Raw genomic sequence first — 18,018 nt, 5'->3', positions numbered from 1 at the left:
GTGTATTAAAAATGTTTACAAAGAAATGAACAACTTTAATAGAAGTAAAATACAAGTAAAAATACAATAACATATGATGTCATTATTTTTAAAATTAAAGTTAATGTTATTATTAACCTGTCTATATCGGGTAGTATTGTGCCTGGTGCCATCCTGTCTGTATCAATTACTATTGTGCCTGGTGCTAGCCTGTCTATATCAGGTAGTGTTCTGCCTGGTGCTAGCCTGTCTATATCTAATATTACTGAGCCTGGTGCTAGCCTGTCTATATCAAGAAGTACTGTGCCTGGTGCGATCCTGTCTGTATCAAGTAGTATTGTGCCTGGTGCTAGCCCGTCTATATGAAGAAGTACTGTGCCTGATGCGATCCTGTCTGTGTCAAGTAGTATTGTGCCTGGCGCGATTCTGTCTGTATCAATTACTTTTGTGTCTGGTGCTAGCCTGCCTATATCAAGCAGTATTGTGCCTGTTTCTAGCCTGTCTATATCTAATATTATTGTGCCTGGTGCTGGCCTGTCTATATCAAGAAGTATTGTGCCTGGTGCGATCCTGTCTGTATCAAGTGGTATTGTGCCTGGTGCTAGCCTGTCTGTATCAAGCAGTATTGTGCCTGGTGCTAGCCTGTCTGTATCAAGCAGCAATGTGCCTGGTGCGATCCTGTCTATATCAAGTAGTATTGTGTCTGGTGCTAGCCTGTCTGTATCAAGCAGCAATGTGCCTGGTGCGATCCTGTCTATATCAAGCAGTATTGTGTCTGGTGCTATTTTGTTTATGTCAAGTAGTATTGTGCCTGGTGCGATCCTGTCTATATCAAGCAGTATTGTGTCTGGTGCTATTTTGTTTATGTCAAGTAGTATTGTGCCTGGTGCGATCCTGTCTCTATCAAGTAGTAGTGTGCCTGGTGATAACCTGTCTGTATCAAGTAGTATTGTGCCTGGTTGGTGCTAGCCTGTCTCTATCAAGTAATATTGTGCCTAGTACGATCCTGTCTGTATCAAATAATATGGTGTGTGGCGCTAGCCTGTTTCTATCAAGTAATGTTGTGCCTGGTGCGATACTATCTGTATCAAGCAGCATTGTGCCTGGTGCGATCCTGTCTGTATCAAGCAGTATTGTGTCATGTGCTATTCTGTCTATATCAAGTAGTATTGTGCCTGGTGCGATCCTGTCTATATCAAGCAGGATTGTGCCTGGTGCGATCCTGTCTCTATCAAGTAGTATTGTGCCTGGTGCTTTCATGTCTATATCAAGTAGTACTGTGCCTGGTGTTAGCCTGTCTATATAAAGTAGTATTGTGCCTGGTGAAATCCTGTCTATATCAAGCAATATTGTGCCTGGTGCGATCCTGTCTATATCAGGCAGTATTGTGCTTGGTGCGATCCTGTCTATATCAAGTAGTATTGTGCTTGGTGCGATCTTGTCTATATCAAGTAGTACTGTGCCTGGTGCGATCCTGTCTATATCAGACAGTATTGTGCTTGGTGCGATCTTGTCTATATCAGGCAGTATTGTGCTTGGTGCGATCCTGTCTATATCAAGTAGTACTGTGCCTGGTGCGATTCTGTCTATATCAAGTAGTACTGTGCCTGGTGCGATCCTGTCCATATCAAGTCGTCTCTTGGTTTTTTCTTCTGGCTTAGCAAAGTGTGATCGTTTTATCGTGATCAAAAAAACATTGATATGACTAACTTTTATACACACTAGCTAACTATATAGACTGACACTGAATAAAGGAAAGAAAAAAGGACTTTTGTGATGTGGTATAACATTTATATTGTAATTCTGATTTAAAAGAGGATACATAAAAGATAAAGAAAGGTAAATGTCTGTTTGTCAACTTATTTACTCTTCGTACGCATAAAATACTCAAACACAATCGCACACGCATAATATTGACTCGTATGACAAGGGATTTAAATGTTTTGGGATTTGGCAATTATTGAATAGTATAACTTTTATAATTGATACTGGAGGTCATGAAAAGGACGGTTGGCGTTTCTTATTTTGAATCACAAAAATAACTTTATTTGGCATCATCCGCTTTAACTGTCTGAACCTCTTTCCACATGTTGTCTAAATGCCTTTACAACTCTTGAGACATGACGATCTCTTTCTCTTGGGTTTAGCTTAAGAAGTCTGATAATTTTGTCTACGACATATTAACTCCGCAAATATACATTGTAGAACACATGGTGTGTTTGTTTTTACTCCTTCTGTCCCTCAACATTCAGTTTTATCTTTTCTTGCTGCTGTCCAATAATGATTATTCTGCTTCTTTCTGTCGCTGCAAAAGAGTCTCCAATTCTTCCTTCTATCTCGCTCTGAAATCATCTACCAGTAGTAATCACGGAGAAGGAGGTGAATGACGAAGACGACAAGAAATCAGCCAAAGCTAAATTGAAGTCATCCTCTCCTGAAAGAAGAGGGGAATGAAATGTTAAACGATGCACAGGTTCATCATGGGGATTTTATTATAAGGTCAACATTGTTTGTAAGGTCAAAAGTGTATCAAAGGATGGGAATACTAAGGTTAAATTTTGATCTACAATCCAACACATCACATATATTATCAACACACACACACACACACACACACACACACACCACAATCCACATATTAACCTGTAGGACATTCTACCGCCTGCATCATATTTATATGATGCCACGTTGATTGGTTCATTACGGAGTCAGACAAATACCTGCGATTTTCATTAATGCACTGTCCCATTTGTGTTTGTTAACACCTCCCGAGTGGGCCATTAAAGAGGGCAACATTATACGGTTAAGGACTACGTGATGGGAAATGTTATTTACACGTCCCCTTTATTGTCTATCTGAAATAAATCTCTAAAAATATCCTGCACTTCTTTTCTTTCAAAATGTGATTGCTTTATATATATATATCTTGATATGTATATCAATATTTTAGTAACTCATGGTACATGATTTCGCCTAATTATTGTGAGTTGCATACATAACTGTAAATTGTAGAGATTATCTATAGCTGGATTTCATACGTGCATAAGGTTTATTGTAAGATACTGGAGAACGTAAAATTGCATAGAATGTATAAATAGATGCTTACGTATATGGCGCAAAAGTAAACGTTTTCTCATCAGCAGCTTTATCAATCAGATCACGAAATTTAATATTGACAGGATCAGCAAGAAAATTGTTATGTTCATCATATACCTTAGATGGTGTATCTTTATACCTGACATCATAAAAAAAAAATCCTGTGGATGACATTCAGTGGAGGATCAAAAATCGTTGGTATTTCGGTGACATCATTATAGTAAAGATCTTTTACATGCTCAATATAACCTAATACATTCATTAGATCTTTAAATTTGACATATTACGTACCATATGTTGTGCAATTATTGCATCTGTTGTTGCAAAACACAAACGTACATGCTTATTGTCCAAATTGATGTCATCTGCGGGTAAGTTTAGATACCAAACAATCAAATCTTTTATATTTTTATATTTTGTTTCTGTCAGCAGTTTTTCAGCTTCCTTTTTATAGTCTTCTAATGAAATTGTTTTCAAGATCACGATCAAATATATCATAACCAACAGGTTTAATGATATAACTAATACTTGTTATGTCATTCAGTGCTCTAAGACGCAATCGTTGACTCAGTAGTACTTATTGCAATCAGTGCCGCATTTATTTGTTCAAAATAATTTTTTGTGGTCGCTGTTTGTCATAGAATCTACTAATATTCGATTTGCTGTCGCTAACGGATTGGCGTCATCATGGTAACTACTGCTATCTGGAATAACGTTTTTTTTTTGTTTTTTTTTGCCAGGATAGTCCATAACCAACTCAGGAAATATTCTACGTTTACCAAAACTAAATATCATTCTACGAATTTTTTGTGAGTCTATTTTGTTTAGTTCTGCTAGATTTTCAAGTTCATCGTGAACTTTGTTTTATTCGATCTTGTTATTGTTTCGTACCACCATGAAATTTTGCTTTTATGAGGTCATATCTGTTGATTGTCCTATAATTTTTCTTGTTAATCTAAGCAGTGTATTTGTCAGCAGCGACTCAGCTAGTAATCGCTGTTCCTCTCAATCGTTTGGATGACAGTACTTGCTAATAATATAAAAATCTCGGAATGCTTTCTTTTATAAAAAAAAGCTGTTGACCTCGCATTCCAGCAACTCTAACAAAACTGTTTTCGTTTTCTTGTAGATCAGATCATCCGAGTGTTAAACTTTTCATTCTAGCGATTTCATTAACTGCTTGAGCTTCTCTAGCGTTTTCGGGGTCAACCTGATCAATGTCAGCTATTGCTCTTTGTGTTTCGGGATCAAATTTGGTGTTGCAAAACTCTTCTCGATTCGGATAGACGGAGGATCAACAGACATTTACAAATCAGATCACATTAAAATGGACTGCATAGCGATCTATGTTTAATACGCTAAATCTACACTAAATCGCTAGGTTGTCGATAGCGTACAACTAAACCTTGTCAAACCCGGGTAAAGACTTTCTGCGCTGACAACATATATCGGAAAGTAAATATACTTGTTAAACGTGTTAGTATTAGCGATAGTAAAATGCTGACTCGTTGAGATATAAACACCCGTTGCTCTGTCAGATTGTTCATGTGGTATTATCTGTCGATCCCTCTAATCTTCAGTTTTATATGTGGCCGACACCAGCAATTGATCGTCCTCGTAAATGAAACTTCCAAACTCCAACAGCATCAGGGCACTAAATTTTTATCCAAACATTGCTTGTTTCTCCATACGTTGTCCATTCGGGACCTCCAGATACGACGCTGTTAAACGAAAAAAAAAAAATACTGTGTTGAGGCCGTTGCAACAAAACCCCAGAGATTATCCAATATTTAGCGTGCCTGTCATTGTGATTCCGGATTTTGCTACTCGTATTGCGGTATAACCGGTATTCATATAATTAAGGTGATTCTTGTTTGTCAGATCTGATATTGTTGGAAACGCAATTGATGTTATCTTGTTGACACCCATGTCAAGATTGCTTGTCACTGTGTCGCCGGATTTTATAACAAAATTTTGTCTAACAAATTTTAAATTTGCTACCAAGCTATCGTTGGACAGTAGAGTGTTATCGAGTTGTGTGTTGGATATTACTTTACCTCCCATGTCTAACGAACCTGGCAATGACGCTGCAGCAAGTTTTAAGTACGATGTCAATGAATCTTTCAGGTGATCATACGATACTGCATCTGATTCTTCACCCGGAACGAAAATCTGTTGGTAGTCCTGTTCTCTTACCACCGTTGATAAATGAAATAGTACCTGGTACAAAATCATCAGATGTATATATTTTTAAGTTTGCCACCGTAATTAGTTGATTTTAACTTACCGCCTGTGTGACATTAGCGTTGTTTAACGGAAACGATGTGCTGATATTTATTACCTTATTATCATTGCTCATGTCGATGTTGCCGGTCATTGTTTTTCAGATACAGCTGTGGTTAGTTGATTATAACTAACCGCTTGTGTGTTATTGAGGTTGACAGGAGGATATGTTGTTTCTATATCTATCACTCATTGTCCTGACATGGTAAGGTTGCCGGTCATTATGTCACCGGATCGCTTTAGGTAATTTGTTAGATCAACATCTGTTGTTGTTGCAGATATTTCAGCAGATGAACCACTTACTAACGTACTAAATTTTGTGTCGTAGTTCATGTTATTGTAATTTTGTGCAGATGTTATATGATGATCATAATAAACTTTGATACCGAACGAGTAATAAAAAATAAACATAACTTTGAGTTACCGGATTGTCATTACTTGATAGTTGGACGTACAGGATCTGGCAAAACAAACTTGCTAATGAACCTGAAGCTCAACGACATATTCAACTACGATCGGGTGTAAATCCTCAGCAGGACAAATATGTATGGCTAAACGAGTACAATTAAAAACTAAAAACAAAAAAAATATATTTGTAATAAGATCACCCGAAGATCTTGTTCCTGTTGCAGAACTGGACTAGGACGAACTTAAGATTATAGTGTTTGATGATATTCCGCTGAGCAATGCTGAAATGGATAAGTTCAAATCTTACTTTTCATTGTCGAGAAATCGAACATGTAATGCAATTTATCTTGCCCAGGGGTTTTATAACGTTGATCGTTTCATCAGAATCAATACTGTTTTTTTTTTTAAAAAATTGTTTAATGGACTGGACAACATTGATGTGCAAAACGTATCACGAGAACAGTACGGTGATGTTTCAAGAGACAAATTTGTTGAGCTCTATATTGAGGCCGCTCATGGGAATCACAGGTTTTTCTTATTCAATAAAATTGCTTGATATACCAAACACATGTTTCGATGTGCAATTGACAGGTTCTGAGACTGTAAGGAGTATAAAATTAACGTGTTATTCACAATAATGGACAACGCGCGGTTAAATATTCTAAAGAAATATGTTGCTACAAGAACCTCGTTTAAGCAATTTGTCGAACAAGAACATGTTGGACAACAACAAACCGCAGAAGAAAATGCTAGACTCTTTAAGCCTATCACCTAATCTGTACTAGGCAACCAAATCGGTGTTGATCAAGTATCACCAGAAGATCTAGAAAAACTAAAAGAAAAATGTTTGCGAGGACTAATCGAAGAAGGACAAAAGAAAATTGCTGAGGATATTGTTAAGCAAATTGGTGTTCCTGATGCAGAAAAAATGAGAGAAAGAGATCATTTGGTAAGCAGATTAGAGAACAACGAGGAAAACAAAAGATCATTGAGGAAGCAAACAAGGGAAAATAATAGAAAATTATAAAAACAACATCTACAGAAAAATCAGTGTTTCAGAATATCTCATCTTCGAGTATAAAAAAAAATATGTCAAGTTTGAAAAAACATGAAAAATAAGATTATGGACTAAAGATTAAAAAGATTCTTTTTAAAAAATTTGGATGATGTAATACAAAAAGCAGATGAGGCTAGAAATGGTTTAGATTCTGCAACGGAAAGTGATGATGCTGAAAAATATTAAGGATAGTACGACAAGGTATTATTGCTAAGATATATTTGGAAGTGTTTGATAGAGTTTTAGGATCTGAAAAAAGGTTTTACTGCTGCAATATAATTTCAAACATTTGCGAAGGAAATAGAATATGAGGAGTTAAACAAAATGAAAAAAGACGACAAGCAGAGTGTAGGAAATCTTAAACCATTTGAAACGGATTCTGAATATGATACTGTGGAAGAAACATCAGGTAAAGGATTAATGATCTTTAACTCAGTTGCTGATATTATTGATCGACTGATGTTGCTTTTATCATCGAAGGAAGCTGGAAACACTAGCACTGAAATCGACAATGAAATGGTTGAAATACTTTATCATCCAAGATCATACGGATCTTTAGCGACGGACGAGTATTGTGTGCTACACAGCGATCTGATTCGCGGAGAACTAATTCGCTAACGCAAACCAGTTATTATGTTTTTATCTGCGAATAGGAAATAAAAATGTCGTCGATGACACTGTTACTTGATTCAGCTCAGACAACATGGAACAGTGAAAACGTTTCAGTTTTTTAAAATCCTGTTAACGAAGTTGCCCATGGGACGCAAGCGTCTCCAAAATCAGTACGAGATCGGATTAGTATCTGCTTCTGTCTGGCACTCTATGGCAAATGTTAAAACTAATGTAAACGACGATTTTACGTTCGCGTTGTAAACCAATGGCGTCATCTATTGGAAATCTGTTAAGATACCACAAGGCGCCTACAACGTCACAGATATCAACAAAACAATAACATATCTTCTAACCACTGGCAATAGTGGTATATCATCTGGTAATTTCGAGATCATTCCGAATTAGAACACGTTACGAGCAAGAACAACACTAGAAAACAAATTGTTTATCGATCTTAGCGGCCAATACACAATCGGATCATTGCTCGGATTGAACAAACAACAATGCGGATCTGGCAAGCAGCAGGAAGGGCGAACAGACCACTTGGTTGAAATATAATTTGCTTAAAACAAAACATCATACAAAAAAAAAATAAGGTCACGGGTTATTTTGTTTGTATGCACTTTGTTTACATATGTGAGGTCGCGCCCTTCCTGCTGCTATTAAATGATCCAAAAATTTTATCAAGACCGATTCGATATCTTGTTCTGTGATCAATGTAAATTTATTGTTATAAATCCATGCGTAGGAGCTTGCGCTCGTGAAAAAAAGTTTCTAAATTTTTATTTATATCCATGTCACCGCCACACCAAGTTTGATGAATATTTCGCAACGTGTGAGTATCGACTCCATTAAACACAACTAAAATAGTACAGTTGTCTCTGATCACTTTTGGCATTTGTGTGTATCGCTGAGTAACATAAATCACATCAGTATTTTTATGCCTACCTCGAGAAAAAAATCCTAGCAGGATTTGATTGTTTGTCCAGCATCACATCATCGTATACAACCAAATTATTAACAAATTCGTCTATGGAATCTACTGATGGTACTTCATCAATATCTGTTATAAACTCAATAACATCGTTATCTTTGTCCAATAATCTTGCGTTTTCATTAAAATCTTTAAGCACATCATAACATCGTTGATCATCTACAGATGGGGCTTCCAAATACAACTTATCCCATTTTAGCCATCTCATTATAAGATTAAGTAACAGCTGTGTCTTTCCACTTCCAGATGGTCCTATTATTATCATCCTAAGCGAGTTCGGTAACGCAGGATGGTGCTTGACAGGTTCTCGTTTTCGACTTGCTGAGAAATCAATTATGTCCATATTATATAAATATATGAATCTATATTGTTTACGCTGTAGAAATAAAACCCCAACTCATGATCTATTCACGGTTACAACAAAGAATGCGAGAATAGTATATGGTGGAAAATGTGCAGTATGCAACAGAAAAAAGTTTTCTTTTTTACCTTGAAAAAGATGGTGGTGATATTGCTAAATTAATGTCAAAGTTCCCAGGCACTCCGTGGGCTAAATACTCTGGAGAAAAACACCTACCAGGATATAATTATTGCGGTCCTGGTACTCGACTCGATATCAGGCTTGATAATCAGGATCAACCAAAACCAGGCAAGGAACCAATAAACGCTATTGATAAAGCATGCCATGCTCATAATGTTGCGTATAAAAGCAAAAACCTACAAGACAGACATATTGCAGATGTGAAGTTGATTCATTCATTAAATACCGTAAAAAATAAAAATATGAGAGGATCATTAGCTAATTGGCTAGTAAGATCCGCGATGAAAGGTAAATTAGCGCTAGGGGCTGGTAATGTATAAATGGAATCGATTTATTATTCTCCAAGAGGATACTGGAGGGGTAAAGCAGCAATTAGTAAATTTGCTGATGCAGCAAAAGTCAAGTATTCTACTGCTAAATCGTGGTTATCCAAACAGGCAATATGGCAAATTTAACTACCGCCACATAAGCAAATTCGATTTGCACATTTCGATGTTAGTGTTCCTAATGAAGTTCATCAGGCTGATATATTATTTTTACCACATGATACTGTTAAAATCCAAAGACGTCAAATAACATATAAATACGCGCTAACTGTAGTTGATGTTGCAAGTAGACATAAAGACGCAGAACCGCTATTAACTAAAACAGCATCTGAGGTGGCTTCTGCGTTTGAACGAATTTATCAACGAGGTGGTCTACGATGGCCACAATTATTACAGGTTGATCCTGGCAAGGAATTGTTTGGTCCGGTATCATCGTTGATGAAACAACATAATGTCAAAATACGACGAGGACATACTGCAATTCATCGTGATCAGGCAATTGTTGAACGATTTAATCGAACACTCGCTGAGCGGTTATTTGGATATCAATACGCGAAGGAATTTACTCAAGATAAAAGATCTCGCGAATGGGTTGCAAGATTACCAAATGTGATAGCTGCATTAAATAATGAAATTACTCGAACAACCAACATGAAACCTATTCATGCAATTACAAAAGCGCATATACCTACACAACGACGTGATTTTTCAACACAGCCAGTATTAGGTAATACCACTGTCAGGTATTTATATGAGCCCGGTGAACTTGAAGGTGGTAAAAAAAGAACGACTGATCCTATTTGAAGCATTACGCCGCACAAAATATCTAGCGTAACAAGATCCACTGGTAGATCCGCAATCTACAGACTGGATTCAACTGCTTCTCAACGTGGATTTGTGCGTGAACAATTACAAATAATTCCCAAGGACACACAATTACCACCCAAATCACTTTACTAGTACCTCTACGTCGATTACACTCAAGACAGGTCAACATAGTATTTTCTCGTGTATGACCAAGACTGATATTTTTTCTATCTACGGTAAATTGTCTTGGATCATTTTTCAGATACCGCCACAGCATTATACAATTACAACTTGCACAATGATTATTCTGTTGTTGTTTCAGTGTCATGATAAATTCAACGTCAAGGTCAAAGTCGCGGGTTTTTTTTCTGTCATTTTGTTTATAACCAGCCAATTTCTTTCTTATTATATCGCCTCGATATTTATCGAGGTCATCATTGATCACTGATCAATCCATGACGATTCTCCGCAGTTGAGATATTTTTCTAACTCGAGACACTGCAAGATAAACTAAGTTCGACCATTCGATATGATCATCAAAGATCCAAACAATTGTATCAGTAATAGTTAATCCTTGAGATGAATGAATCGTCATCGCGTATCCAAGCGTCCACGGGGATTTATCAGCACGTAGAGCATCCTCAACAGCATCAACATCAACTGCGACAATACCATTCAACACAAGATTCTGTTTCCCCTGTCCTGGTATATCAACGTCAATATTTTGCCGTCGCGTATCTGCTGGTCGATAACATAACGGAACTGGCAACGTTGGAAACTCTTCTCGTTGTAACTGAAACAACTCCCGTTGAAGTATATCACGAACTATCTTTCTAGTGGCAACTATCAAATCGTTTGGTCTCCATGTTTGCAGAAAGTCGTTCATAGGGGTTTCTGAAATTACCTCGCGCATAATTTCACACTGAATTTTATTCGGTTGTAGTCTGATTAATTCTTGTAATTCTCTTCATTCTGCATCAACTGCTATATGATCATCAGTTATTTCTTCATAGTAATCAACGAAATTTTTCAGCCAATCATGTGGAGATGGTCCAACTATAGGTGGTGGTTGACCATGATCACCACACATTATCACAGCAGTATTTCTTGTTAATAACCAATCAAGAAATGTTTTTAATGTTTCTAATGATACTGTACACATTTCATCCCATATTATAATCCATGGAATATATTTTTATCCCATTCGATCAGGAGTCCATGCATCATCTTTGCACCTAAAAAGCTGTGATAAGTACATGATTATACTCCTCGTTGTTTCATCTCTCGCGCGAGTTTGTGTGTAGGTGTTAACACGATCATATCTGAGTTCTGATATAGTTCGATCGCTCGAGTGGTTTTACCAGAACATCCAGGTCCGTTTAGATAAACCGTTTTATTTCTAGTTATTGGATCGTATACCGATGGTGCAGACGATAGCTTTAATGTCTGATATTTTTTACAATAAATATCTTTAATCGTAACATCAGCGGATTCGGAATAATTAAGTATATTTTCTAATTTTATTCTCCACGAACCCCACGTTGCGAAAGTGTCTATATTTAATTTTTCCAACAGTCATGAATATTTTTTATTGATATAAAACAAATCCGTAGCGACTCTGACAGCAAACTCAGAAATTTTATTTATCATCGATGATAGATTTATCGAAACGTTCGCTAACATTGATGATCTTAAATGAGTATATTGAGGTGACTCACCGTCCATATAGCTCACAATTGTACTTAATTTATTTCCATTTGGTAAGAAAGCTATTTCTCGACTTATAAACGTATTTCTATTCGTTGTATCAGCAATTATAAAATCTAGCTCAGCATCGTCCATGATCAATCTTGTACAATGTCATTTATGATCATATGATCCTCCTTGGGTGAACTTGCCAATTATTTTTCTGCCAAGATCTTTTGCGATTTTATTCTCGTAATCAGTTTTGTTTTGGTTTTCATCATCGGAATATTTTTTGTTGTTGTGGTAACCAAACTTCGGTTTGTTTCCGGTATGATATAATTGCTTCACCGATCGTCAGCGATATTAACATCGCACAATCAAGCATATATCGTAATAGTACTATTGGTACCCACATTTTTTTCTGAAAAATGCCTACCGAACCAAACATAACAAATCTATGGAGATCTTTACCAAACTCGAATGACTCGACATAATCAAATCCAGTCAGGTCAAAATCCGGTAATGGTCCATTTATCGATATTCGCGTCATTTCGTGTGTCGGATGACCGAATCTCTTGAAGTATACAGAACAATCTCCGTATCCGAGAAAACTTTCCGGATAACATGTAACCATATCAACTGAAATAACATCTCTATGACCGTATTTAGTATTCCACAATCCGCCGTGTCTGTATTCGACACAACTCGATATTATATCATTGAGCAAATCAAATTTAGTTGGTTTCCACGAATTTTTCTTTCTAGCAAAATGAGCCGCAACTGACTCAACAGTAAAACAGTTGCTCAATAGTTCGTCAGTATCATCAGTATATTGCAGCGCAAGATTTATCATTTTCTCGTGGAGAAGATCTGTTTGATAAATAACACCATTCGGTTTTACAAACTGATCAAATTTACTTTATTCTTCGGTACAAATACTTCCTAATTTATCATCGTTCTCAGAACTTTGAAACAACCATACTGACACAGGATCGTTTTTACTTATTTCGTTAATAAAATCAAACATGTCTCCGCGGTAGAATTTAACAGTTCGATCTCGTGGAAATACTGTTACTGCGCTAGTCCAGGCGTGCGCGTTATGATCAATAATTTTAATCGAAGCTCCTTTTGATTTATATTTTGATTCATACAAAATCTCTCCTGTTATCGTCGCTACGGTTATTGGGAATTTTAATTTTTTTCCTAACTCGGCGACATCCTTAATAGACGCTCCGGTATCTTTAACCAATTCTCCCTACGTGTTTATTATTTTACGTCTTTTATCTGTTAAACCGTTTCCACGAGTCGAAACGGTAAAATGTTCTGTTACTCGTTCAGCTACACAGTTTATTTTTGAAAATGTCATCGGCTTCAGATTATCAACGCTAGGTTTTTCTTTTATCGGATAGATTCCATAAATAACTGCTGTCACAGGATACGCTCGCTCATAATACGATTTGTCAATACCAGTCAATAGACCTGGTTTGGAATCTTTACTTAGTACGACAGTTTTTTTTATCAGCATGGATAGGATCATATTTGTCACGGATAATCCAATCATCTGTCTCTATTAGCAAGACAAATTTTATTCTGAAAAGATATTTGCGATTAGTAAGGTAGTTAATAATAGTTGCCGCTCGTTTGCCTTTCATCGTAGCGTCGATGATATCTTTGTTGCGTATAATCTTGAACGTTGACCAGACATGAGATGCACCATCTGCGTGAAATTCTTTATTGGCGTCGTAAATTTTATTAATCAATTTTTTATTTTTCGGATCAACCAGATCTCGCATCGGTAGGTTAGGAGATATTCTGTCGAGATTAAACTTATCTGCTTTCCAAGGCTTGATTCGGGATAATCTATCGAATTCGTTCATATTATATTTCAAACAAGTATGTAAATTAAAATATTATATATACAATGTCTCGATGCAAATGGTTGATGATCGGTTCATTGACTCCTTGTAATATATCCTGTAAAAAAGAATTCTGCGGACAACATTTACAGAGCGTTCGTAGAGGTTGTATAGGACCAATACCGTGTCTGCGATGTGGTGTTGGAGTACGAGCAAAAACGGAGTTGTGCGCAAATTGTGGTAAAAAAAATATCGCGAACTAAAAAGATACTATGATAACAAATAATAACAGTAACAAAGCTTTAAAATCCGTGGAGGATTATCTAACTACATTTTCAGACAAATTATGATTTAAACAAATAATATTTCTATAATGAACGGAGAATTTGTGAAGCAGCCTACAAATGATGAACTACGAAGCAAATCGTGATGGTGTGATTAGAAATTGCAGGTTGAAGATACCAGTTGGTTTTGTTATTAAGACTGGCTATCTAATGTTTACTATTGGGAAGAAAAAGTATTTCTGTCACCGATTCACATACGAGTGTTTCTTCAGGGTGATAAAAGATGGTATTGTGATCGATCACATCAACATTGTAAAAACCGATAATAATTTATCCAAACTTCAGGCTATTACACAAATTGAGAATTCTACACGAGGAGGGACTGGTAAGTTCATAAAGATTCCTAGAGCGATTAAATCTTTTAATACAGAGACTAGCGAAGAGAGAGTTTTTCAATGAATCAATTCAGCTGCGAAATACTTTGATTTTCATCCGCATTCAGTACTAAAGGTCGCGGAAAATATATACAAATCCGCTTTCTCAGAAAAATATAAACAAAAAATTATTTTCTATTATTGTTAATGAGATAAACTATGATCTTTAGCAAGTAATTACCTCAAATTATTTATATTAACTATTTATTTAATTTTTTTTTTGGTCAGAAATTCCCTCTCACATGCTACTTTTTTCGACTTGAGCGAAGGGAGATAATTCTGTAAACATATATTTCTCCGTAGATTGTGATTTTTATGGTCGTTATTAGTTATTTAACCATCTACGTCGTAATTAATATAAATAATTATATTCGTAGAAGGATTTTTATGGTTTCTAACTTACAAAATAGAAAAATAAACGTGGTTATATCGTACAATATACCTAGTTATTTTTAGATCTGTTCAGAACACGCTGTTTTAATACAAAAATATTTTAGAATCTGTTCAGAACAGGCTGTTTTAATACTGAAATATTTACGATCTATTTAGAAACCGCTGGTTTAATGCAGATATTTTACAATCTATTCAGAAACCGCTGTTTTAATGCAGATATTTTACAATCTATCTTCCGTAGCTCATTGCGAACGCGTCGAAGTATGAAACTCGAGATCTGGCGATCGAGTCCCATGACTGACAACTGTCGGTGGTTACGCTTATTTGCGTTTTTTATAATTAATTGGGGGCTCCGCTGAAATACTCAATAGAAAAAAAAGACAATCTCACGATGTCACTACGTGGTGGATACATTTTTTGCATCAACCACGGGCTGATTATTGGGGTGTGTGTGAAAAAATATATTGAGCGTAGAAAATAACCCCGTATATGTTGTATTGTCCTTAATGTCGTGCTGTCCTTAATTAAGATTTATATGTTGTATTGTCCATAGAAATAAATTAAACACTAATTAAGATTTATATTTTGTGTTATCCTATAAACTTGCTAGAATGCGGTGGCAGGCTAGGAGTTTATGGGGATTGATGTTGTATTGTCCTTAGGAACAAGTTAAACACTAGTTAAGATTTAGATGTTGTGTTATCCTCTAAACTTGCTAGAATGCGGTGGCAATCTAGGAGTTTATGGGGATTTCTTTTATTGCTGAGGAAACCATATTCAGATTGTTAAAAATTTATTTTAAAGATATATATACTAAATAATGAACCATGAAAATATCAATGATGTAATTGTTGCTATTAAAAAATTAGAAAAAGACGGTATTAATATATCTGATGAACTGAATCCTGAAAAGATTATTTCTGATTTTGAAATTTTAGAAGAACGTACAATTGATGCTGGTTATACACTGTCGTCTGAATACAAGTTTATAAAACGAATTCAGGCGGCGATATTCCAATCACTAGCTGCAGTAAAAGATGATCAGGTCAAGGAATTCGTCCTTCTCTCTGCCGTAGTAGAAACAATTAGATTGGAGTTATCTCTTGAATACTAGGCAAAGAAAACGATTAATGCTCGTGTAAGACAATTAAGAAAAATTATGTCAGCGAGTAATTTAGTTACTGATGAAACGACAGAGCACGTGTAATATTTCATTATTATTCTGAAATATTTTTTATTATTCAAATTTTTTTGTATTCTGAAATATTTTATTATTATTCTGTTAATATTTTATTTATTCTGAAATATTTTTTGTCATAAAATCTGATCGATTTGTATAATTTTTTTGTACCTAAATACCCATCAGAATTAACAAACTGATGGATTTGTATAATTTTGAGTACCTAAGTACCCATCAATTTCAGAATAATAATAAAATATTTCAGAATAATAAAAAAATTCAGAATAATAATAAGATTTTTTTGTAGTATTTTTTGCAAAATTGATCGATTTGTATAATTTTCACTACGTAACTACCCATCAGAATTATCAATCTGATCGATTTGTATAATTTTGAGTATCTAACTACCCATCAGAATTGACAAACTGATTGATTTGTATAATTTTGATTATCTATTTACCCATCAATTTCTGATAAGATAAAATATTTCTAATAAAATAAAATATTTCTGATAAAAATAAAATATTTCTGATGAAAATAAAATATCTCTGATGAAAATAAAATATTTCTGATCAAAAATCATTACGATAAAAATCTACGATTTGACATACAGATTCACAACTTGTTCTTCCCCACGCAGGTCAATTAAGCGTCAGAGGTGGTCTGTGAATTTAAAATTTATTCGTGTTAACATATTATTATGACACCACAGATAAACAGGATTGGTTGGTTCTTGCACGATTAAACTTCCAGGGGGAACTTGTGGTGTGAAAGTGTATAAGATATATCGTTGTTGAGCCTGATTTGATTTTCCAAGGTCTATTTGACAGCTGCCATCGATCACATCACAAACGAGATTAACTGCGGTCGTTGATGTTATATTGACTATTCACGGAGATACATGTCTACCGCCTCCGTATGGATCATTATTGTATCTAAGAACAGTTGCCGGTGGTTGTGTTTTTTTTCCATTGTTAAAGTATTTCAGGAAAGTTTTCGCTGATTACATCATTGACTGATTTTTTTAATTCAGGTGCGTTATATCAGGGAAATTTAAAATTTACCAGTTTAGCTTCTGTCAACGAATACGCGTTTAAAAACTGTTGTTTAGACCTAAATTGATCGTCGTCAATATGATTAATTATTACCTGAATTAATCGCTGGTCAATATATTCCATGTCGGACGCGAGCTGATTTAGTATTTCTATATATTTGATGATTTCGCTGCGTGGTGATGACAAATCAAAAATATGTTCTTGGAAACTTTGCCGTATCAGCTGTAGATGTATTTTAAGTTCTTTATTAATTTCTTTAAAGTATTCAATAATTTGACTTAAGTAAAGATCCATTCTTCTTTTTCCTCTTTCTTCTCTTCCTCTTCCAGGAACTAACTGAATAGCAAATTTCCACTGAATAATATTCTTGTTGAAAAATAAAAAATCGATATCCACCGTTGCATATTTTATATCAAGTAAATGTTGTTTGTATGGTGGGGTATTTTCGTGGTATGATTGCTTGTCCGTGAAATAGTCGGATTTTGTCGGTTCTGGTAACGGTGGTGGCGTCGATGGTGGAATTTCAGGTCATCCTAAGACATTTCTGACCGAAGATTGATAAATATCAACAACGTAATCAGGCGAGTGTATTTCAACCGTCGCGGATAGCGTTGGTTCATGAACGTTACTTGATATTTTTTATTCTTTCCCGGTGATATTTTTTATTCTGCGCTGAAATTCATCGTTGATTTGTTCAATCTGATAACTACCAGTTGGTATTCCAACAACATGCTAATCGGGAATTCCATCGGGTTTATTCTTATTAGCAAACACAAGCGAATTATTTGCTGGTGTACCATTAAATGATTTCGATCTGATATTTGGCCAACTATGATATACTCGTAATTGTGCTAGTGCGATTTCTTTTACTGGAATTGCAGTTGGAAAATTAATATTGAATTCAGGATTAGTCGAGCTTATTGAGATCATCGTGGTCTTGTGCGGGGTTGTGCTTGTCACGATCTGCTGGAGTAGCTCTACTGATGTCATTATTAATACTCGTACCTTTAATGCCAGCGCAATTATA

This window comes from Sinohyriopsis cumingii, chromosome 8, assembly GCF_028554795.1.
Source record: "Sinohyriopsis cumingii isolate HCF-2022 chromosome 8, ASM2855479v2, whole genome shotgun sequence".
NCBI classification, from domain to species: domain Eukaryota; kingdom Metazoa; phylum Mollusca; class Bivalvia; order Unionida; family Unionidae; genus Sinohyriopsis; species Sinohyriopsis cumingii.
The sequence above is the reverse complement of the archived record's forward strand: the minus strand, read 5'-3'. Positions refer to the sequence as shown.